This window comes from Hemitrygon akajei, chromosome 16, assembly GCF_048418815.1.
Source record: "Hemitrygon akajei chromosome 16, sHemAka1.3, whole genome shotgun sequence".
Taxonomy (NCBI): Eukaryota; Metazoa; Chordata; class Chondrichthyes; order Myliobatiformes; family Dasyatidae; genus Hemitrygon; species Hemitrygon akajei.
Genome location: NC_133139.1, coordinates 68841969 through 68867743, shown reverse-complemented (window position 1 = coordinate 68867743; position 25775 = coordinate 68841969). Strand labels below are relative to the sequence as shown.

Below are 25775 nucleotides of genomic sequence, written 5' to 3'. Positions count from 1 at the left end.
GGTGGGTAGCATTCACGATGATGATTCCTGTCTACTTCTTTGCCTGGGACACATACAAGCCCTGCAGTGACAGTAGGCTGCAGCCAGCGACCTATTGTGCTGACCTGACAGTTTGCTGCAGTTTTTGTGCATTGTGAGAAGATGCTGCACCAAACCAGACAGTAATGGCTGAAGTGAGGGTGCTTTCTATGATGGCAGTGCAGAATTGCACCAGTACGTTCTGGGGAAGAAGGAATTTTACCTGTGCAGCTTCGTACATTATACTGAAAAGAGCTTGTTTTCTTCTAGCACCAAGGCAACAAGAGGTCAATTTCACCCTGTACTTCTACTGTCTGCCCTCTATCTGTGTCCCAGTGCCATACAGAGAACACTCCGCACCCTGTGATCCCTATGCCCTGCTCCACAAAAATCATGGCCAATCTACACCCAAGTGCTCAACTTGCAAGTGTATGCTTTATACTACGGCAATTTCAAGTTACGGTCATGAACAATCTGGTATCAAAATGCCAGCTGACACCAGACTTTCAAACAGCACCAACTCAGTGCCTGTTTCATCTGAAGCATTTAACAACAGATAAACTCTCAGTGCTGCTATCAGCTCCTTCCAGATTTCCAGTGCACACGGGACAAAGCGACAAATGAACTGAAGTAAAGGGAATAGGATGTCTGAACTTCAGGACTATTGTTCCATTTGACAGTAATGAACACCCTATTCTTAACAGATTGCACTGCCCAGCTCTTCACAAGCCTCATCCAGCTCATCTTAATGAATGAATACTATATTCAATCTGTCTCAGCGTGCATGAAAGATTACATAAAATGGAAGCAAATATCTGCTGATACCGTCTCTTTATTGGAATACCCAAGTGAGAATAAAATGTCACATTTATTAAAGAGTCCAAAGTCAAAGCCAAAAGTCCAAGTAAATTATCAAGGTACATTTATGAAACCATATGCTACCTGGAGATTCATTTTCTGCCAGGCATTTACAGGAAAGTAAAGAAATACAGTGCTATATGTAAACAAAGACTGCTAAACAACCAATGTTTAAAAGAAGACAAATTATGCCAATAAAAATTTACACCCTGAGAACATGAGTTTGTAGAGTCCTTGAAAGTGAGTTTGTAGATTGTGGAATCAGGTCAGTGTTGTGGTGAGTGAAATTATCCACACCAGTTCAGGAGCCAGATGGTTGAAGGGGTAATAACTGTTCCTGAAGCTGGTGGTGTGGGACCTAAGATTCCTGTAGCCCTCCTGCCCGATGGTAGTAGCAAGAAGAGAGCGTGGCCCAGATGGAGGGCGTCCTCCCTGAAGTATTCTACTGACCAACTTCAATATACTGGAACTTACATGGCTCTCCTAAGAATTAATAGAATTGGGTTTAATGTCACTGGCGTATGTCGTAAAATTTGTTGTTCTGTGGTAGGAGTACATTGCAATATGAATTGGATCAGCCCATGATTGAATGGTGGAGCAGACTCAATGGGCCAAGTGGCCTACTTCTGCTCCTATATCTTATGGTCTTATAACAATAGAAACTATAAATTACAATAAGTACATTATATATGTGTGTGTGTGTGTGTGTGTATGTATGTACCTATAGTCACATATAGTCACATGTATTTACATATGTACATACATATAATGTACTTAAATATAAATTAAATAAGTAGCACAAAAAGGGAGGAAAAAATATCACTGGGAACAAAGAGGGTTGATGTCCCTTCTGATACATAAGGAAATATCTACCAAAGCAAAGATTTATATTTGCAGAAAGTACTTATTTTTAAAATGTAGAGTTGTAGATCTGCTGTTGGGCTGCAATGTGAGGTAATTATCAGGACAGGCTGCAGCTGTCTGACTTCAGCAGCGTTTACAAGGGTTAAAATTACCAGTGGCTCCTGATGACTCTGTTGACACTCACTCAACTCGAAGTTGACAGCCTGAGTGGGCCGGAGAGGTGAACTCTCTGACCTTTGCAGCAGAGGTCAGGTGCAGTGATATCTGAGTTAGTGTTGACAGCTCTGACAGAAACAATGCTTTGCGGTTATGCTCCAGGTCTGCAGAACCTCCAGCATCAGCTTCAGAGGTACTGTGGAAAAAATTTAGAATTACCTAATTCTCCCACTTCACAAACAAGGCCAACACCATGGACTGGAGGAGTTCCCTCCTCCACCTGAGTTTCACCGCATGCAAATAATTAATATTCTCCCATGTTATCTAAATGTCTGCCATGTTCTCTTGCTGGTCCTTCTTTTCCTCTGATTAGAATAATCCGAAAAAACACAGCCCATTTCTGGAAAAGCCCTGCCCAGCATTGAACACATCTACAAGGTGCACTGCCACAAGAAAGCAGCACCCCCACCATCAAGGACCACCACGTCCCACCCCCCACCATCCAGGCCACGCTCACTTCTTGCTGCTACCATCCGGAAGAAGGTATACGACCCTAATCCCTGCGACCAGCTTCAGGAACAGTTATTACTCTTCAACCGTCAGGCTCCTGAACCAGTGTGGATAACTTCACTCACCACAAAACTGAACTGATTCCACAACCCATCGACTCACTGTCAAGGTCTCCACAACTCATGTTCTCAATATAATTTATTTACTATTTATCTATCATTATTATTAAATGTTTTTTTAATATTTTCACAGTTTGTCTTCTTTCACACATTGATTGTCAGTTTGTGTGTAGTTTTTCATCGATTCTATTGTATTTCTTTGTTCTACTGTGAATGCTGCAAGAAAATTAATCTTAAGGTAGTATTCGGTGACATATATGTACTTTGATAGGAAATTTACTTTGAATTTTAAGTCTCAAGTGGATGAGGATTGGATATGTCCTGATGAAGGGACTCCACCCAAAATGTCAACTCCTTATTCCTCTCCATAGATGCTGCCCGACCTGCTGAGTTCCAGCATTGTGTGTGTGTGTGTGTGTGTGTGTGTGTGTGTGTGTGTGTGTGTGTGTGTGTGTGTGTGTGTGTGTGGTGTGTGTTGCTCTGGATTACCAGCATCTGCAGAATCTCTCATGTTTATATTTGTTTAACTTATTTAGTTTTCAAGATATAGATTGCTTTGGCAGTGCCAGCATTTATTGTCCATCTCCAAATGCCCTTGAAAAGATGGCATTTTCCTGAATCCCTGATGTCGGACTGCAGGTGGCCCAGCAGAGACAAGAACAGATTGCCGATTTTGGAATCTGGAGCCGCAAACACAATGCTGGAAGAACTCAACGGGTCAGAAAGCATCTGAGGAGAGAAATGGGGAAGGAAATCTCTCTTCACAGATGCTGTCAGACTGAGCTCCCCCCAGCATTTTGTTTACTGCTCCAGATTACAAGGGCCATTTCGGAAGAGGCAAACACATTGATTGGCTCTATTTGTCACATGTACATTGAAACATCCAGTGAAATACATTGTTTTGCACCAAATCAAATCAGCGAGGATTATGCTGGGGGCAGCCCACAGTGTTGCCACACTTCCTGTCCCAACATAGCATGCCAACAACTTACTCACCCTACCTGTCCATCTTTGGAATGTGGGAGCTAACCAGAGCACTCATGAGAAACCTATGGGGCCACGGCAGAAACATACCATATAACAATTACAGCACGGAAACAGGCCATCTCGGCCCTTCTAGTCCGTGCCGAACGCTTACTCTCACCTAGTCCCACCCACCTGCACTCAGCCCATAACCCTCCGTTCCTTTCCTGTCCGTATACCTATCCAATTTTTTTTTTAAACTCCTTACAGCATATATGTCAAACTCAAGGCCCGCGGGCCAAATCCGGCCCGCGGTGGAATTATCTTTGGCCCGCGAGATAATATCTAATTACTATCAAAGCTGGCCCCAGTAATCGAAGCGCCTATGGCGTATGATATGGCTAATGCTGAGTTTATTCAGGTACCAGGTTTTCAGGGTTTTTAGTGTTTATTCGGCAGTCTTCTTCATAAGAAACGGAATTTGTAAAGTGAAACACTTTGTAGTTATAGCAGAGACTGAGACACATGAGAGCAGGCTGAAAAAACGGAGGCAACGAAAGCTGCGTTCGCACGCGTCCGACTGATCCGGCCCGCGTGAAGCTGCATTTTGCTCAATCCGGCCCGTGACCTAAAATGAGTTTGACACCCCTGCATTACAGGAATCAAGCCCCAATTTTACAAGTGGTGCTGTAAAGAGTTGCTCTAGCCGCCTGAGGCTGGAGTCAGATTTGTCCTTATCATCACCGACTATTTGTTTTGTAAAGCTTAAATTCCTAATTAATGGCTGAATTTAAACCCCTAGTGGGATCTGTACCCAGGTGACTGCTTTTTTTTAGACTGGCAGCCTGTTTGTCTGGGAACTAGTGTTTTGTACACCACAAAACAAGGTTTTAATGAAAAATAAAGTAGAGGAGCTACTGTGAGGTGAGACAAAGGTTGTGTTTTTCCTTCAGGATTCTCCATATCTGAAGTGCTAAAGCACAGATGCGGAGTGATAACACAACTTCTACGATTTTAGCCACTTGCATTGGCCTGGGCCACTTACGGCATTGATGAGGACCGCCTCAGAACTTCTCTGCTGTGGCTCTTCCTTGTGGCCACAACCCCCCTTCAGTCGTGACACCCACAGCCCGTTAACCCCCCACCACCCAAGGTCACAATCTGTAAAAAGGCAAAAAAACACGAGATTTACTCTGATATTTTCACATCACTGATATTGCACGCATGTATTGGTACTCTCTTCCTTCAAAGTACAGCATAAATCATACACCAGACACACCACCTTCTTCACCTCATTCATTTGTCCATATCCTTCAGTATATTTCTTAATGGACACTTGGTGTGAGTTTTCTATGTCCTTACTTTGATTTCAGTCCAACTGCTGAGAACTGTCCATAATCATAGAAGCAGAATTAGGCCATCGCTGGAGGAATTCAGCAAGTCAGGCTGCATCAATGGAAGGGAATGAACAGTTGACATTTCAGAATGAAACCTTCACCACGCCTGGAAAGAAAGGTGGGCGGAGGAACGGGGCAAAGTGAGAAGCTGGGAGGCGAAAGGCGGAAAAGGTAAAAGGCTGGAGAAGAAATCTGATGAGAGAGGAGATTGGGTATGTGGAACAAGATGCCAGAGGAGGTGATAGAGGCAGGTACATTTAAAAGACATTTGGACAGGTAACTGGACAGGAAAGGCTTAGAGAGAGATATGGGCCAAATTCAGGCAAATAGGATTAGTGTAGACAGGTATCAGACCCATTGGGTTGTAGAGCCTGTTTCCATGTTATGTACTGGAACTATGAATTCTCTATTCCAATGGCCTTGTCAATCCAAAAGTCATTTATTTTTAATATCTCCAATATAGCTTACAATGAACAAACACATTGTTTTCATAAAAACAAGATATGCAGACATCTACAAGGAGTGGTGCCCAAGGAAGGCAGCATCCATCATTGAGGATTCTCACCACCCAGGGCATGCTCTCTTCTCATTGTTGGGAAGGAGATACAGAAGCCTGAAGGCACACACTCAGCGATTCAGGACCAGCTTCTTCCCCTCTGCCATCCGATTTCTGTATGGACATTGAACCCATGAATACTACTCCACTACATTTTTTTATTTCTACTATTTTACACTACTTACTTTAACGTAACTGTTTAATAGATGTGTATATATACTTAATGTAACTCAGTTTGTTTTTCTCCATATTTATTTATCATGTATTTCATTGTGTTGCTGCCATAAAGTTAAATTTCCTGACATATGCCGGTGAAATTAAATCTGCTTCTGATTTTTGAGATGCTGGGAGTCACAAAATGTTGGAGGAACTTGGCAGGTTGGTCGGTATCTACGGAGCGGAACAAGCAGTCAACATTTCGGGCAGAGACCCTTCATCAGGACTGGAAAGGAAGGGGGAGGAATCTGGAATAAGAAGGTGAGAGAGGGGAAGGAGTACAAGCTGGAAGGTAACAGATGAGGGGAAAGGTGGGTGGGTGGGGGAGAGGGGATGAAGGAAGAAGCTGGGAGGTGATCGGTGGAAAAGGTAAAGGGCTGAAGAAGAAGGAATCCGATAGGAGAGCAGAATGGACCAGGGGAGAAAGGGAAGGAGGAGGGACACCAGAGCGAGGTGATAAGCAGGTGAGGAGAAAAGAGGGAAATGGAAGAAATCCCAATAACAAAACATTTTCTGTCGTGGAACTTCACTTGCTACGAGGATTTCTTTGCAAATGGAGTAAATTTCTGAGTAAAACTGATTTCTTTTAAACAACCATTCATTCTAAAAGTAGTGCTTAGTGTTGTAATTTGCATTTAGGTCCCAGTATGAATAACGCAATGAACTGAAATTCTAAATTGTTTGTAATAAGAATCACCCCTGAGTGTATTTGAAGTTATTTGTTGGCTCCGTGATTATCTAGCTTCATAATGATTTCTGTTGTTTATCTGCAGGGCCGTATTACTTTGCAGTGAAATGTCAAATTAGAATGAGAGCATGTCCTAGGGTAGAAACCAGGGACAATGGCCCAGTCTAATGTCGTCTGACGGTCTTCATAAAGGTGATTGGTTTTGACAGCTCAGGCTGTGCTGTTGTTTATTTTTTTCCGTGGGGCAGGGAGGTGGTAGGTTGTGTTCATTCTCTCCAAGACAATGGGCAAAAGTCGGAAAATGCAGGGACAACACTCCAAAGGCTCAGCCCTCGGCCGCGGTGTTTGTCCTACTTCACACAGGGGCACGGCTGTCTTGGATGGGAACCGGGTCACCGAGCTTCAGCGCTGTCACACGAACCTTATTAAGATAATAAACGGGTCTGCTTCCAGTCGGAATGTACTTGCCAAGTGATGGAGAAGCACACTGCTTTGACTATTTCACAATATACCACCCTGCTGCCCTTATCACGCCCGCCCGTCCCTTCATCCCCTTTCCACCGTGCCACACCAGTGGCCACTTTATTAGGTACAGGAGCGGTCTTCTGCTGGTGTAGCCCATCCTCTTCGAGATTCAATGTGTTGTGCATTCAGAGACGCTCTCCTGCACAGCACTGTTGTAATGCACAGTTACTGTAGCCTTTCTGTCAGCTTGATACAGTCATTCTCCTCTGACCCCTCTCACGAACAAGGTGCTTCACCCACACAACTGCCTCTCACTGGTTGTCTCTTGTTTGTGAAAATCCCAGGAGCTCAGCAGTTTCTGAGATCCTCAAACCACCCCATCTGACACTAATAATCATCCCCACGGTCAAAGCGATTTAGATCACATTTTATCCCCATTCTGGTTTGAACATCAAATGAGCCTCTTGACCATGTCTACGTGCTTTTATGCATTGAGTTTCTGCCACATGACTGGCTGATTAGATACTTGCATTACCAAGCAGGTGTACACGTGTACCTAATAAAGTGGCCTCTAAGTGTATAGTTTTCCTATTTCCGGATTTAAATCTCCCTTGGAACAGTGTTCTTTACCACCCTGGAAGCAAATTCAGAGTTGAGTAGAAGTTCAGACATCAGCACCTATATTGTCTGGAAAGAGAAACTCGGTGTCCATAGTCACCAGCTCTGTGATTGTAACTGACTCGGATAGATGGACTTTCATCTCAAGAGAATTTTCCAAGGTTCATATCAAATGATAGAAATGTTGGTGCACATTTATTCAGAAAATGCTTTAGAAATTTCTCCAGCCACACTGCGTTCTGGCAAGTATTTCCATTCCTCTCAGAGTTTCATCAGATATAAGTTTAAGTATTTATCTGATTCATAGCTGGACTTAATTCTACTCTGACTCAATATTTACACATCAGAAAGGGACAGTTAACCAGATGATCGACAACCAGCAAGTTTGTGTTACATGTTGCAGCCCCCCCCCAACACCCCAACCCATTTTATTTTTGTAGAAATTCAACACAGCGATTACCCTCACTACTTGCACACACCATTTCACGTCTAAGTTACTCCCATGAATACTCCACCATAGATACGAGTCATGAATTTGGGCAATTGTCTCCCCTTTTGCTGTTTGATCAGTCGTGAGACGCCTTTGCCATCTTGGATAATATAAGGGGGATGGCACGTAGGGTAGCGGTTAGCGTAAAGCCATTACAGCGCTCGAGACCTGGGTTCAGTTCTGCTGCTGTCCGTAAGGAGTTGGTACCTTCCATCCCGCTGTTCCAGCTGTCTCTCACATTCCAAAGTCATACAGGTTATTCAGTTACTTAGTGACATGGGTGTAATTAGGCTTGAAGGGCCTGTTACAACGTTGTATCTTTAAATAAAATAAAGCACAGCACAGGTTGGCTGAAGATAGAGATGCCTTATTCCCTATCTTTCACCATCTCCTGGTGTTGCATTTGGATCCTGAGTCAATAGCAATGTTCAAAGTAAATGTTATTATCAAAGAACATCTCAGTCACCATACACAACCCTGAGATTCGTTTCTTTGTGGACACACTTGGCAAATCTATTGGATAGTAACTATAACAGGGTCGATGGAAGATCAAACAGAGCGCGAAGTGCAAACTGTGCAGATGCAAATATAAATAAACAGCAATAACACGACCATGAGATAAAGAGCCCTTAAAGTGAGGCCATTGGTTGCAGGAACATCTCAATGACAGGGCAAGTACAGTGTCAGAATCTCCTCTTATTCAAGAGCCTGATAGCTGAGGGGTAGTAACTGGTCTTGAACCTGGTGGTGTGAGTCCTGGGGCTCCTGTACCTTCTCCCTGAAGGCAGAGAGCATGACCTGAGTGGTGGGTATCTCTGATGTTGGGTGCTCCTTTCCTACAGCAGCATTTCATGCAGATGTGCTCAATGGTAGGAAGGGCTTTACCAGTGATGTACCTGGGTTGAATCCATTACCTTTTGTAGGATTTTCCATTCAAAGGCATTGGTGTTCCCATACCATTCCATACAGTATGCCTAAGTAGGTTGCAAAACATCTTTTTTGTAAAATTCTAGGAATGTGGGAGCCCAGCCACTATAGTAGAATTATATTTATATGCAAGTGGAATGAGTGAAAGTATTTGTATCACTAAGCTAAAGAAGAGACATTAGAATGAGCCACTAATAGTTTAAGATCAAACTTAATGACAATAATATCATTAAAAAGTTAACTGGATTTAAAGAATGGAAAAAGTCCGGCTTGTATATTTCCCAGAGAAAGACAGATTAGACAGAGATAGCACAGGCTCAAGAATGTTTGTAATCAGGAAGTATATATTAGAGCTGGAAAGTGGCAAACCCTACACATGTGCCCATGTAAAAGAAAAAGGATGCCAGGGATTGACCAGTCAATATCTGCTGAAAATCTTACCAAGTACTGTATATCCTCTATTATCCACAATGTGAGAAGAAATTAGAAAATGCTCAGGAAAAAAAAGAGTAGGAAAGGTCGTCATGCATTGTAGTTGCAGACGATTTTGAATGAATTTTTCAAAGAAATAATAGAATAGATTGTGTGGGGTAAAGACGTTGGCCTCCACAGATCTTCATAGATCTTGGGGCAAGTGAAGTTATTGCCTTTGGTTCAAGAGTCTGATGGTGGAGGGGCAGTACCTGTTCTTGAACCTGGTTGAGTAAGTCCTAAAGCTCCTGTACCTTCTTCCTGATGGCAGCAGTGAGAAGAGAGCAAGTCCTGGCTGGTAGGGGCTCCTGATGATGGACGCCGCTTTCCTGCGACAACCTCAGTACAATCTCCCTGTCACCGTGTGGAAGGCAGTTCAGGGGAAGGAGGAGAAGGGATTTCTTCATGGAGAATTTGTAATTCTCAAAAGCAGGGTGTGGGGAAGGCTCAATCATTGAATTCTTTCAGAAAGATTAGGGCATTACAGGAAGCTGGCTATGGCCATGTGGTAGGTAACATGGTGGTTGGCGTGACACTCAGAGCAGAGTTCAATTCCGGCACCGTCTGTAAGGAGTTTGTACGTTCTCCCAGTGAAATGCATGGGTTCCCTCCGAGTGCTCCGTTGTCCTCCCACTATCCAAAAATGCCCCACCTGGTAGGTTACTTGGTCATTGGAAATTGTCCAGTGACTAGGCTAGTGTTAAAAAGCTCGGTTACTGGGCAGTGTGGCTCGTTGGGCTGGAAGGGCTGTTCTGCACAGTATCTCTCAGTAAATAAAAAAAACTAAATAAGGTAGACCATTCAGATTCAGATTTATTTTTCACATGTACGTCAAGATTTACAGTGAAATGTGCTGTTTGTGTCAACAAATCAACATACCCAAGGATGTGCTGCAGACAGCCCGCAATTTTAAAAAATCAGGCCGTGGTTTCAATAAGCGTCAAAGCAGACTTAAAGAACACAAAGGCCTTCTCCAGCTCCAATTTCTTGTATTCTTACATGAAGCTTCCACTTACTGATTAACTAGTAATGTTTCATCCACCAGATGGAGTATTACAGGAGATCTACAGAACCTCCAGATGAACAACTAATAGCAGCTATTAATGCTATTCCCCTTGGATATCCGCTGATATCCTGCCAAATTAACAGGAGGAGACAAGGAACACAACGCAGAATTTCTTCTCCCTTGAAAGCTACCCTTGCTGACAAGCGAGGCTGTTTTCCCTTTTATGTGCAAGGTCAAGCAGTGTACACTGGCAGATTGCTCCATAATGTGAGATGTCACAAACGATTTTGTCCTTAGCCCACATCTAAAAAACGTGCACATTTCAGCGTGTGTCGTGAGATAGAGATCAGGAGTGGGAGCCAATGGTTTAAATTCCCTTTCCTAGGACAGGAATATAAAGCTAGTTTTATCCAAAGTTGCCCAATTTGAGGTCAGTAACTCAGTCTGGGTTGGGAATTAAAGCTGGGATCTATTCTTACCGATAAAATCTATAATTGATGTCATCTCTATTAAAGAATAAGTAAAGCATCAAGTGAATTAAACCTTTTTTTTTGCCTGTTCTGCTTAAAGAAATTGGCCTGGATCTTCATCTGTGCAAGGGGAAAAAAAACAAAATTTTACTTCAACTTGTAAGTTCAGAAGTTCAAAGTTCAAAGTAAATTTATTATCCAACTACGTATACGTCACCCTGTACAGTACTAACTTGAGATTCATTGTCCTGCGGGGATTCAGAGAAATACAATAGAATCAATGAAATCTACACACAAAAGGCTGAGAGGCAACTAATGTGCGAAAAGAAGACAAACTGTTTAAGCTGTCAATAAATAAACAAACAAACATAAATAAAACTATCGACATCTAAGTTGTAGAGTCCTCGACAATGGATCCATAGGTTGTGGAATCAGCTCAGAGTTGAAGTGGGTAAAGTCATCCACCCTGTTCAGGAGCCTGATGGTTGAAGAGTAATAACTGTTACTGAACCTGGAGGTACGGGAACTAAGGCTCCTGTACCTCCCGCCAAATGGCAGCGGCGAGAGGAGAGAACGGTCAAGATGGTGAGGGTTAATACTAACTGTTAATAAACATTTTGGTGCAAAACTTTCACATACCTTGGCATCTTTTAGGTTCCCAAAGATGCCAGTTGCATGCAATAGCCAAAATCTGATTCTGTCAAGAATTAAAAATATATCATTGGTCAACAGATGCTGTTGTTTTCTGGGGAAAAAATAGCTTCTAACAATACTGAAAGTCATTGGGAGAATGTTGCACAGCTGTCTACGGAACAAACCTCAAGCACACTGACCCAAATTGGGAGCCCAGTCACCACACCCTTGGTAGTTTCAAGACGCCTTCCTTCAAATTTGTGACCAGAAAGATATAGAAGGACGTCACTACGATTTGAGGAGTGGAGCTGTGGGAAGAGGCTAGTTCTTTGTTCCATGAAGTGTAGGAGACTGAGAGGTGCATCAAACAATGAGGCGAACAAGTAAGGTGAATACACTCAATTTATTTTCTCAGGGTTGGGGAATCAAGGTCTAAAGAGTATAAGTTTAAGTGAGAGGAGAAAGAAATTTGAGCAATTTCTTTATACAAAGGATGGTGTGTGTGTGTGGAATGAGATGCCATGTTTGAGGATAGTACAATAACTTTTTTTTAAAGGTATTTGGACAAGTACATGGAATGAAAGGGTGGAAAGGTTTAGAAGGTTATGGGCCTATTGCTGGCAAGTGGGACTAGCCTAAGTGGGGCCTCTTGGTCAGCATAGACCAGCTGGGTCTGCTTCCATGCTGCATAATTCTGTGAATTCTATAAATATCAGAAGAAATTATGTTTAAAAGGGAAGTGAATCCATGCTCATCAAACGAGAAGTAAGTCAAAACGAAGCAGGAGAGAGATCCGATAAGAGGTGGTATCAAAACTGTCTTTAGCTTCCTTGTAGCTTTGAAAGTAGACTTCAAGGAGTCTCAGGACAATATATCTAGCGGTCATTCAGCTGTACGAGCTTCAAAAGGAAAGTGCGGGCAGGAGGCAGCTTTCTCACATGCCAGAAGGTTGCCACAGAGGTACCTGCAGAAGCACCATGCCCTTCGTACAGACATTGCACTCAGTAAAACTCCAGCACTCTGCACGGTGCCCACACACACGGACACAGTGGTGACAAACGTGACAAAAATCAGCAAAAATTCCGAGGCACGTTTCTGAAAAGGTATTCCTGACTTTGACTTTGGAAGTAGTGCAGATCCTTCAGTTTATTTACTACATGAAAGTTGAGTGCGATCTCTGAGAACAATAAACAAATGCTCACATAAGTTCCAGGTGTTTGATCTAGCAATGGTGAAAGACTCAATTTTATCCAAGTCAGGATGGTGTTTGATTCGCTGTGATATTGTATGTACCTGCTGTCCTCTTTCTTGTACCAAAGTAACCTTGAGCACTGTGCGAACGGGACGCACCATGACCACGGTGCACTGATGAGGAAGGGAGTGGATGTTTAATGAAGCGGACAGAGGTGCCCGTCAGATGGGCTGCATTGCCCAGGCCAGTGTCAATACATACATACAGGCAACGAGAAATTATCCCATTATCCCTGCAATCCCAGTAACCTCCCTACCACCTTTTACTGATGATGAATGGTTTGGGAAGCCAGGGTGATGGCGTTCAGACCCGGTCAGTGCTCTCAACGGGGTGAGAGAGTCAGTGATCACGGCCAAAGGGGCGAGAGGGTCAGTGATCACTCCCAAAGGGGCCAGAGGGTCAGTGATCACTCCCAACAGGGCCAGAGGGTCAATGATCTCTCCCAATGGGGCCAAAGGGTCAATGATCTCTCCCAATGGGGCCAGAGGGTCAATGATCTCTCCCAATGGGGCCAGAGGGTCAATGATCTCTCCCAATGGGGCCAAAGGGTCAGTGATCACTCCCAAAGGGGCGAGAGGGTCAGTGATCACTCCCAAAGGGGCCAGAGGGTCAGTGATCACTCCCAATGGGGCCAGAGGGTCAGTGATCACTCCCAAAGGGGCCAGAGGGTCAGTGATCACTCCCAAAGGGGCGAGAGGGTCAGTGATCACTCCCAACAGGGTCAAAGGATCAGTGATCACTCCCAACGGGGCCAAAGGATCAGTGATCACTCCCAATGGGACCAAAGGATCAGTGATCACTCCCAACGGGGTCAAAGGGTCAGTGATCACTCCCAACGGGGCCAAAGGGTCAGTGATCACTCCCAACAGGGCCAAAGGGTCAGTGATCACTCCCAAAGGGGCCAGAGGGTCAGTGATCACTCCCAAAGGGGCGAGAGGGTCAGTGATCACTCCCAAAGGGGCCAGAGGGTCAGTGATCACTCCCAACGGGGCCAGAGTGTCAGCGATCACTCCCAACAGAGGCCTCTGTTCAGACCAGGAGTGAGTTCCAAGTTACGGAAGAACTATTTGATATTCTGAGATTCATGCGATTGGACTCCTTCAGTTTTTTGGCATTTTCTTTCTTGTGGCCGATCGGCGGGTGGGTGATCTGTAGGTTCTTTGTGTGTGGGCGGGGGTGGGGGGGGTAGAGGCTTTTTTATGTTACTGTCGCTGTTCTTTATTTGCGAGTGAGGGGTGGCTCGCTTCTTTTCTCTGGGGGTGGGGTTGGGGACCTGTTGCTATTGACGCTGTCTCTTTTTTTGCTGTGGGTGAGTGCGGGTAGCCTAAAGCATTTTTGGATCGTGGGAGGAAACCTACGCAGTCACGGGGATAACTCACAAATTCCTTACAGACAGAGACGGCAGGACTACTTCAAAGGCACAGGCTGGAGTATAATCAGGAAGGCGGCTGCCTACGATCATCACATCAGCATTGGTGAAGATGCAGTATCAGTGACCGGCTATGTAGGAAAGAGCACGGAGGACATTGCCGTGATTAAACACTTCGTCACTAGGACAGCGAGCTGCTTACTGTACACCTTACTGTTTACCTGTGCTGCACTTTGAATTATATGCAATTAACTTATTTCTAGTATAAGATTTTGGTTTATGTGTTGTGTGTGATATATGTTGTGTGGGAGCTCCATGGTCCGGGGGAGCATTGTTTGACAATAAACTTGAACTTGGACTTAAACTCCTATCCCTGGGGCTATAAGGTGTTGCACAAACCACACCGCTAGAAAACCTCTATAAAAGGTGAACTGAGTTCACAGAAGTAGGCCTGCTCTTCCAACCAGTTTCTGCCCTCCTGTCCACACCAGTCACGATGCTTATCTGCGCTAACCTCACTGGGCTTCATTAGGCCCTTATCCAAATATCTTTTAAAAGCAATCATTGTCCCTGCCTCTGCCACTTCCTCTGGCAGCTCATTCCATACCACTATCACCCTCTAATGTGGAAAAACGTGCCCCTCGGATCTCCTTTAAATTTCTCTCCTCTCACCTAATACTCATGCCCCGTAGTTTTAGACTTCCTCACTCTGGAAAAAGAATCTGACTATTTACCTGTCCATGCCCTTCAGTAAGGTCACCCCTTAGGCTCTTGAGAATGACACCGACCTATCTAGCAACACACACAAAATGCTGGTGGAACACAGCAGGCCAGGCAGCATCTATAGGGAGAAGCACTGCCCATGTTTCAGGCCGAGACCCTTCATCAGGACTTCGTCGACCCTTCTTGGCGAAGGGTCTCGGCCCAAAACGTCGGCAGTGCTTCTTCCTATAGATGCTGCCTGGCCTGCTGCGTTCCACCAGCATTTTGTGTGTGTTGTTGTTTGAAGTTCCAGCATCTGCAGATTTCCTCGCGTTTGTCTGACCTATCTAATCACTCTTTACAAGCAAAGCCCTCCATTCCAGGCAACACCCTTGTGAACATTGTCTGCAGTTCTTCTAATACCACCACATCCTTCTTGTGGTCATGAACACAGTGCTCTGAGTGTGCCCTGACTGACGTCTTCTACATTTGCAGCATATCTCCCCAGCCTTGCCCTCTGCAGCCAAGCATGCCAAATGCCTTTTCACAACTCTACCAACCTACAGTGCCGTTTTCAGGGAGCGATGAGCTTCCTGCCCCAGCTCCCTCTGTACATTAACGCTCCTGAGGTCCTTGCCATTTGCTGTAAGTGCCCCTGTAGTGCTTAATGTCCTGAAACGCCTTACCTCATCTTTAAATTTCACCTGCTACTATTATAGATAACTTTATTGTATTATTAGCATTCTTAAATATCCACTTTGCATGATAGCGGAGAGATGACATCTCCCGTTCATGTGATGAAACTTCCAGGAATACTCTTCACCAGTGTTAGTAACACTCGTAAGAACACAATAGGGACAACAGAAGCCCCACCATTCAATATGACCAAGGCTGATCTGTCTTCGACCTCATGTCCTCTTCTGTTCCAGTTCCCCATAGTCCAGTTAGACACAGAAATGTATCTACCTCTTCCTGTATTCCCCCTGATAATTTATGAAACCTTCAGGGTAGAGAATCCCAGAGATTCACCACCCTCTCTCCATAAGAATAAATTCCTATGCACATTTGCCTCCCAATGGAAGACACAGTCCTGTAAAGATCCCGAACATTAACAAACTGGGTAACATCCAGAATTTAGTCAATAAACAATTAAATAGTTCCATACTATGTTCTTTTGTCAGATACATAAAGCTGCATGAGAACTTGAAGCTATCTGTGCAAGACGGTAGGTTGGAGTTAATCACAACTGCCATCCTCTGAGACGGACTTATATCTCCCCCTGGTGGTTTGATTACCAAATAACCAAATTTAATTAAAGTCTATTTTATTTTGATTTCCTGAGGGGCACAGGTCAAATGGCAAGATATTATAAATGTTAGAAAGCTTAGGGGAGATAAATCAGCATTATTATTTATTCCTTAGCATAGATTAATAATTAATTTCTATATAGGTGCAGTTGAGAGCATTCTGACTGGCTACATCACAGCCTAAATGGAGGCTCCAGTGCACAAGACTACAAGAGGCTGCAGAGCATTGTAGACAATGAAAAGCACAACTCTCCCCACCAGTGAGGACATCTTCAAGAGCCAGTGCTTCGGAAAGGTAGCATCGTTAACTAAGGACTCTCACCATCTTCTCATTACCAGTGTCGGGAAGGAGGTACAGTCAAGTCAAGTCACTTTTATTGTCATTTCGACCATAACTGCTATGTACAGTACATAGTAAAAACGAGACAACATTTTTCAGGACCATGGTGTTACATGACACAGTACAAAAACTAGACTGAACTACGTAAAAAACAACACAGAGAGAAAAAAAAAACTACACTAGACTACAGACCTACCCAGGACTGCATAAAGTGCACAAAACAGTGCAGGCATTGCAATAAATAATAAATATGACAATAGGCACAGTAGAGGGCAGTAAGTTGGGGTCAGTCCAGGCTCTGGGTATTGAGGAGTCTGATGGCTTGGGGGAAGAAACTGTTACACAGTCTGGTTGTGAGAGCCCGAATACTTCAGTGCCTTTTCCCAGAAGGCAGGATGGAGAAGAGATTGTATGAGGGGTGCGTGGGGACCTTCATAATGCTGTTTGCTTTGCGGGTGCGGCGTGTATTGTAAATGTCCGTGATGGCAGGAAGAGAGACCCCGATGATCTTCTCAGCTGACCTCACTATCCGCTGCAGGGTCTTGCGATCCGAGATGGTGCAATTTCTGAACCAGGCAGTGATGCAGCTGCTCAGGATGCTCTGAATACAACCCCTGTAGAATGTGGCGAGGATGGGGGGTGGGTAGGAGATGGACTTTCCTCAGCCTTCGCAGAAAGTAGAGACGCTGCTGGGCTTTCTTGGCTACGGAGCTGGTGTTGAGGGACCAGGTGAGATTTTCCGCCAGGTGAACACCAAGAAATTTGGTGCTCTTAAGACTCACACTCAACATTTTAGGAATAGTTTCTTTCCCTCCACCACTGGATTTCATGAACCTCATTTTGCTTTTCTATTGCACTAGTTATTTATTTTCTGTAATTCATCGTAGCTTTTATTGTATTGCTCCCACAAAGAAAACAAATTTCATGTCATACAAGTCAGTGATAATAAACCCGATTTGATATATAATTAGGAAACAGTTAGATGTTCTTTAATCATTAAAAAGATAAATGTCCATGTATTTTTCCAGTTATTTCATTACTAATTCATTCCCACATCAATTACTTTTAGAATACAGAATACAAAAGTAATTCATGTGAGAACGACCTACAAGTGACATTACCTCCCCAAATGAAATAGCCTTTTGTTAATAATTAGCTAATTGTTCTTTCATGAGCATAAAAGGAATGTGTTAGCGAGATGAGGTAAACACTGATTTTTGATTCAATGTTTAACAAATCTATTTAGAAAAAGAACTTCCAAAGAGGACTGGTTATAATCTCCTTCCTTAATAATACGATGGAGCGGAGTCGACCTTCATTTATATTCTCACCATCCATGGGTCCTGTAGCACTTCTCAGAAATGGGCATACTTTGGAAATGTTGTCACTGAGGTAGGGTGACATCTTGTGCACAGCAATGCTCCTGGATAGCACAGTGATCACAACAAGGTGACTTGCTTCAGTAGAGCTGGTTAACTGATAAATATTAACCAGGACCCAGAGATAAACTCCACAGTTCGTTATCAAAATAGCTCCTTTTATACCTACCCAAGAGAACAGCTTAGCTTCTCAGCCAAACACAAACACCTTGAACTCACTCATTCCACTGGCGTGTCAGTCTAGATATTTTGGCACACAGAAATTTAATCGTTATCCTTTCTGAGTTAGTGGTGTGAGCGCTCCTCACAATGACAGATGACGATACCGTGTGCTGACGATACTAAGTTTGCTGCAGTTCATTCATGAGCAGGACTGTTGCTAGGTAAAACACACACAAAATGTTGGAGGAGCTCAGCAGGCCAGGCAGCATCTATGGAAAAGAGCAAACAGGCAACGTTTCAGGCTGTTACTCTTTTCCTAGATGTTGCCTGGCCTGCTGAGTTCCTCCAGCATTTTGTGTGTATTGCTTGGATTTCCAGGATCTACAGATTTTCACGTTTGCTGTTGCTACGTAGGTCTTTCATTCCCCAGCATAGACCGTTGGGGAAAGCTGCCACGAATTCAACAGCTCTCTGCTATAATTCAGTTACTTCATTTTCTCAGTGTTTCGCATATCCTTCCAGCTTTGCCTGTCTATCAAAAGTAACATTGTGCTTTCTTTGTTAGAGAAGGCTGTGTATTTCTATCAGAAGACAAAACACTGCCAATGTTGGAAACACTAAACAGAAACTTGTTTCGGTCACCCTATTACAGGAAAGAAGTTATTAAACTCGAAAGAGTGGAAGAAAAGATTTACTAGGATTTGGCGGACTTAAGGGTCCGAGTTACAAGGAGAGGTTGCATAGATCAAGAATTTATTGCCTGAAATGTAATAAAGGGGTGATCTGATAAGTTCTTGCTTTGTGCGGGTGGCAAAAGGTTACACAGAGAACATAGAACATAGAACATGAATAGTACAGCACATTACAGGCCCTTCGGCCCACAATGTTGTGCCGACCCTCAAACTCTGCCTCCCATATAACCCCCCACCTTAAATTCCTCCATATACCTGTCTAGTAGTCTCTTAAACTTCACTAGTGTATCTGCCTCCACCACTGACTGAGGCAGTGCATTCCATGCACAACCACTCTCTGAGTGAAAAACCTTCCTCTAATATCCCCCTTGAACTTCCCTCCCCTTACCTTAAAGCAATGTCCTCTTGTACTGAGCAGTGGTGCCCTGGGGAAGAGGCGCTGGCTATCCACTCTATCTATTCCTCTTAATATCTTGTACACCTCCATCATGTCTCCTCTCATCCTCCTTCTCTCCAACGAGTAAAGCCCTAGCTCCCTTAATCTCTGATCATAATCCATACTCTCTAAACCAGGCAGCATCCTGGTAAATCTCCTCTGTACCCTTTCCAATGCTTCCACATCCTTCCTATAGTGAGGCGACCAGAACTGGACACAGTACTCTAAGTGTTTTATAGAGCTGCGTCATTACATCGCGACTCTTAAACTCTATCCCTCGACTTATGAAAGCTAACACCCCATAAGCTTTCTTAATGACCCTATCTACCTGTGAGGCAACTTTCAGGGATCTGTGGACATGTACCCCCAGATCCGTCTGCTCCTCCACACTCCCAAGTATCCTGCCAGAAGACAGGAGAATGGCGATGAGAGGCAAAATAAAACAGCCAAGATTGAAAGGCAGAGTAAACTTAGTAGGCCGAATAGCCTAATTCTGCTCCATGTCTTTTGGGCTTATGACAAAGGTATATAAAATCAGAGGCACATAGACAGCGTCTTTTTCCCAGGGAGAGGACGCTGTAGACAAGCGGGTGTAGGCTTAAGATCAGAGGCAAGAGATTTAAAAGGGACATCCGGGGGAAGCTTCGTTGCCCAAAAGGGAGTTTCCTAGTTGGAATGAGATGTCAGAAGAGTGGCTGAGGTGGGCAGATTAGAAACATTTAAAAGCCATCATTTAATGAGAGCGCAGATGGGACTAGCTAGCTGGGCGCAGAGTCGACGTCAATGAATTGGCCAAAGGGTCTGTGTCCACACTCCGACTCTGATCAGCAGCCAGCATATGTGGAATATGAAACATTAATTTTCAAATTAATGCACCCCTCTGAAGAAAGAGCTTTAACTTGAAGTATTGAATCTGCTTCTCTCTCCACAGACGCTGCCTGATACACTGACCAGTCCTGTTTTCATAGTGACGTTCTATCAGGCCATTCAGCCCCTCAAATCTGTTCCACCATTCAATTAGATCATAGCTGATCTGTGTTATGATTCCATTTGACCAGCTTACCTCGTACCCCTTAGTAACAGAAAAGATCCGCAGGACTTCCAGAGTTCTGTAGCAGGAAGAACAGATTTCTATTAAGGTGGTTAAGATCACCAGCCTCCCCAGCATCAAGGACCTCTTCAAAAGACAGCATCTGTCATTAAGGACCCCACACCCCCCCCCCCCCCCAATCACCCAAGAAATGCCCTCTTCTCATTACCACCATCAGGGAGGAGGTACAGGAGCCTGAAAGCACACACTCAATGTTTTAGAAACAGCTCCTTGCCCTCCGCCATCAGATTTCTGATCACGTGCGCCACCTCACTACTTTTTTCACTGCTTATTTAATTTTTACGTCTTTCTTATTGTAATTTTTATCACGTTTTGCACTGTACTGCTGCTGCAAAACAGCAAATTTCCTAACATATCCCAGTGATATTAAACCTGATTCTGATTCTGGGTTTTGAATCTGAAGGCTTATCGTGTGTTGGCCTTCTTTAGTTCGGGGATATGGGGTTCATGAAGCCATTGCATCTCTGTAGAACTCTGCTGAAACCAGAGTTCAGTTCTGGTAGCTGCATTATAGAAAGCTTTAGAGAGGTTGCAGAGGAGACGTACCGGGACGCTGCCTGGATTAGAGAACATGTTTGATGAGGAAAGGGTGAGCAAGCGGAGGCTTTTCTCTTGGGAGCAGAGGGGGATGAGGGCTGACTTGATGGAGGTGCATAGGATGATAAGAAGCACTGATAAAGTGGCACACGCAAAGTGCTGGAGGAACCCAGCAGGTCAGGCAGCATCCATGGAAGTAAACAAACAGTTGATATTTCGGGGCTGAGACAAGTGGGCAGCCAGCAACTTTTTCCCAGACCAGACCAGAAATGGCTGATATGAGAAGCATAATTTTAAGATATAGGGGCTATGTCAGAGATAGGTGGGGTTTTTTTACTGCACCATCCAGGCCACACTCTCCTTTTGCTGCTGCAGTCAGGAGGCATGGGAGCCACAGGAACCATGCCACCAGGTTCAGTAACAGGTATTACCCTCAAGAGGGGGAAACTTCACTTGCCCATCACTGAAACGTTCCCACAAACTTTGGGCTCACTTTCAAGGAATCTCTATTTCATGTTCTCAGTGGTTATTTCTTATTCATTTATTATCATTATTATTTCTTTTCCCTTTCTTCCTTTTTGTACTTGCCCAGTTTGTGGCTTTCGAGCGTTGGTGGTTTGTCCGGCCTGTTGGGTGCGGTCCCTCGTTGATTCCATTGTGTTTCTTGTATTTACTGTGAATGCCTGCAAGAAAACGAATCTCGGGGCTGTATATGGTGACGTATATGTACTTTGATAATAAATGTATTTTGGACTTCGAACCCACAACACTGAGTTACATCAGTCGAGTCCATAATAAATATGGCCGGGAGTCTACAACAGATCCCTAGGGCACTCTGTGATCAAATCATCTTATCATTCCTGTCAACTAAGTCCCAGGCCAAGTCAAAAGTCTGTTCCAATTCTGCACAGTCTGATTTGTAATCTTACATAGGGAGCCATAGAAATGGAGACACAAAAGGCTACAAATGTTGGAACTGTAGAAATGCTAGTGCAATGGCAAAGCACCACAATATTTGCAAACTTGAAGTGGGGTTGGAAAATTCTGCAAATACAGGAATGATATACGTCTAGAGCAACACCCACAAAATGCGGAGCAACTCAGAAGATCTGGCAGCATCTATATGGAAAAGAATAAACAGCCAAAGTTTCAGGCCGAGACCCTTTATCAGGACTGGAAAGGACAGGGAAAGATGCCACAATAAGAGTGGGGATGGGGAGGGAAGGAGGACAAGCTGCAAGGTGGTAGGTGAAGCCAAATGTGTGAGGGAGGAGGGATGAAGTAAAAAGCTGGGATGTCATAGGTGGAAAAGGTAAAGGGCTGGAGAGGAGAGCAGGCCATGGGAGAAAGGGAAGGAGGAGGGGCACCAGGAAGAGGTGGCAGACAGGTGAGGAGAAGGGGGGGGGGGGGGGGGGCAAGAGGAGATGTACCAGGATGCTGCCTGGATTAGAGAACGTTTTATGAGGAAAGGTTGAGCAAGCTAAGGCTTTTCTCTTGGGAGCAGAGGACTGAATTGCAGAAGAGAGAAGAGGAATGGGGAAAATATGACCAGAAATTGGAGGAATTGATATTCATGCCATCAGGTCAGAGGCTACCTAGATGGATAATGAGGTGTTGCTAATCCAACCTGAGGGTGGCCTCATCATGTCAGAAGGGGGAGCCATAGATAGACTGACATGTTGGAATGGGAATGAGGATTGGAATTAAAATGGCTGGCCACGAGGAAACCCTGTAATTTGCAGATGGAGTGAAGGTGCTCAATAAAGCAGTCCCCCAGTCTATGCCAGGTTTCACTGTTGTAGAGGAGGCCACATTGGGAGTGGCCAAAACAGTAGAAGCACAGGTGAAGTGTTGCCTCACCTGGAAGGACTGTTTGGGCCCTGAATGGGGGTGAGGGAGGAGGTGAATGGGCATTCTGCTTGTACGGATAAGTGCCAGGAGGGAGATTAGTGGGGAGGGATGAATGAACGGGATTCAGAGAAGGAATGATCCCTGAAGAGTGTGAGGGGAGGCAACAATGTGTAAGGTTCCATTGAAGATGGCATATTCTAACATCTCAGTGTCTGAATGTGGAGCAACACACAAACTCAGTGCATCAGGTAGCACATAGGGAGCATCAAGGAGCACAGGAGGTATATCCGTTTGGGTTACCCAGAGAAATCAGTGGTGGCAGAACATTGCTTTGGCAATGGGCATAGGATTGACTTCGATGGCACAAAACTACTGTGCCATGCCAATGGCTTGTGGGACCGCCAGGTGAAGGAAGCCATAGAAATAAAACTGGAGAAAAGGAATTTTAACAAAGATGAAGGTCTCACTCTAAGTAAGAACTGGAAATCATTGGATTCAAGGTGGGACCTTGGAAACCTGATTGGATGAGGACTAACCAATCAGCACAGGCGGACTATAGGAGTATAAATACAACCGGACTAGATGTGCCCAGGAAGATGGCAGAGTTTGTATGCGAAACATCGGTTAAAATCGATACCTGTATCTGGCTGGAAGTCCGAGAAGAGTTTATTCATATGTATTGTGTCTCTCCAATCTCTTTCAACACAACTGCCCCACAGGGACATGTGCTTAGCACCCTGCTCTACTTGCTTCACACTTATGACTGGTGGCTAAGCACAGCACCAATACCATATGCAAGTTTGCTGATGACCATGACTGTTGTGGACTGTATCAAAGGGAGGTGATGAATCAGCATACAGGAAGGGGATAAAAAAATTAGTTGAGTGCTGTAATAACAACAAGCTCTCACTCAATGTCAACAAAACCAAGGAACTGTTTGTAGACTTCAGGAAAGGGAAAGCAGACGTTCCTGATCCCATACTCATCAGAGGTGGAGAGGGTTAGTAATTTTAAAGTCCTGGGTGTCACTATCTCAGTCCTGGACCCATCATATAAATATAATTGCAAAGAAAGCACAACGGCACCTCTACTTCCTCAGGAGTCTGTGGAGATTCAGCAAATCATCAAAAACTTTGACAGACTTCTATAGATGTGTGATGGAAAGGGTACGCACTGGCTGCAAAGGCTCTGAGTGGAAAATCCTACCATAGGTAGTGGATTCAGCCCGGTACATCATGGGTAAAGCCCTCCCAACCACTGAGCACATCTACATGAAACATTGCCATAGAAAAGAAGCATCTATCATCAAAGATCCTCACTACCCAGGCCTTGCTCTTTTCTCTGCCATCAGGTAGAAGGTACAAGAGCCTCAGGACTTGCACCACAAGGTTCAAGGACAATTACTACCCCTCAACCATCAGGCTTTTGAACGAAATGGGGTAGCTACACTCATTCTATTTCTGGTGCTCCCACAACCAATGGTCTCACTTTAAGGACTCTTGATCTTAGTACTTCATTCTCTCGTTATTTATTTACATTTGCATTTGAATAGTTTGTTGTCTATTGATCCTGCTTACAGTTATTGCTCCATAAATTTGCTGAGTACACCCACAGAAAAACGAATCTCATGGTTGTAAGTGGTGACATGTATGTACTCTGATAATAAATTTTACTTTGAACTTTGTATTTTGTTCTCTTAAAATCTGCATCTACATGAAATCTGCATCTTAAAATTTGTATAATCTCCAATTTTGTGATGAAAACTCGTTGAGCTGAAACATCAATTTTGGGTTTTTTTCTGTTAGAGTTGACATCAGGTTTTATTGAGTACTTCCAGCTCAATTCTGACTTAAACACAGCCAGCTGATCAGAAAATATCATCAGGGCAGAAAAATAAAAACTGCATATTTTGCAGAAAAGAACACAATAATATTGTTTTTTTAATGTACTTCAGCTTGACACTGATCTCTGCAACAATTCCAAATGACATTAAAATGTACGTTTTCTTTATTATCTAAATTCAGCCCTCATTTTTAGGAGATTTATAAAAGAACAGATTTATTTCCCTCAGCAATGAATTTTTAAAAACCCTCAGAAACAAATAAATTTGTATTTAAAAATTTATCATCTGTTTTACACTCACTTCTCAGTGGTGCCGTTAATTCTACTGCTCTCTATTATTCCATTATTATCATTTTAGCGTTTCTTCTTGCACTATTGTCACAATATTTTCACAAATTGCACCACAATATTTGAGCTACATGTCTGTGCTGGTTGCTGTAATTATTGTTGCATTTATTATTACCATGTACAGTGTTTACTCTGTGAGCGCCATGCAAACAAGGAACTAAATTGCAGTTCAGCAATAAAACTAATCCTAACCTTATCTTATAAATATAATTATTAAAGAAAAACAAAACAAAATTAAAATACTTATTTTTTCTCCTATTGGTTAATAAACGCTGTATATTAAAGAAGTGTCTTATACTCCTGTAAAATTAAATGGCCATTTTAGATGTTCATAAATACTTTAGAAATACTAATGTTTTGTAAGAAGTCGAGGGATGTAAAAGGTTTTCGACTCCGCCGGGACTCGAACCCGGAACCTTTGAATCGCTTCAGCCGCTAGAAGTCCAATGCGCTATCCATTGCGCCACGGAGCCACCTGTTGGATCCAACTTGGAAATAGACTATTCATTCTCGCATCGGAAGCGTAATGCTCAACCCAAACAATGTGATTGCTTATACCCCTCTGTATATGCCCCCCTGACTCGCTGAACTCCCCCAGCATTTTGTGTTTGTTGCTCAAGATTTCCAGCACATGCAGAACTTCAGATAATTACTTGCCATTTCTTCTTTTTAGCTATCACCTTGCTAAGTCAACATCTACCCCAGGAGGCTCCAAACTATACCACCACGTCCTCTTCGCCGATGAGGTAATGTGAAATTAATGTCCATGTCTGTGTGGTGGGGGGGGGGAGAGCGGCGGCCGGCTCGGCGTCCGATAAACCGGCGCCCATACCGGCTGCCGCCGCTAGGAGCCGCCCGTACCGACCCGGGACAGAGAACGTCAGCAAGCCGTTGCCCCTGACAACGCGTCCGCCGGGGCCGAAGGCGGCCGCCGATCGTTCGAATGGAGGAGGTGTTCAAAATGGCGGCCGCCACAGTCAGTTAAAACGTTGACGTGATGGCTGCGTATTTAAAAATAATGT

General features: G+C 44.0%; 1 long non-coding RNA gene and 1 other non-coding gene across 2 annotated transcripts in view; both read right to left on the bottom strand.

Moving 5' to 3' along the window:
- Positions 1-25775, bottom strand: part of LOC140740154 (uncharacterized) — a 43845-nt gene that overhangs the window by 10253 nt on the left and 7817 nt on the right. The window contains exons 3-4 of the long non-coding RNA XR_012101803.1: positions 21301-21395; positions 20128-20173 (exon numbers count right to left, since the gene is read on the bottom strand). This is a non-coding gene — a long non-coding RNA (uncharacterized lncRNA). The remainder of the gene's footprint in view (positions 1-20127; positions 20174-21300; positions 21396-25775) is intronic.
- Positions 25142-25226, bottom strand: trnar-ucu (transfer RNA arginine (anticodon UCU)). Its single transcript is given in 2 exon segments — positions 25142-25177; positions 25190-25226. It is a non-coding gene; the product is annotated as a tRNA-Arg (tRNA).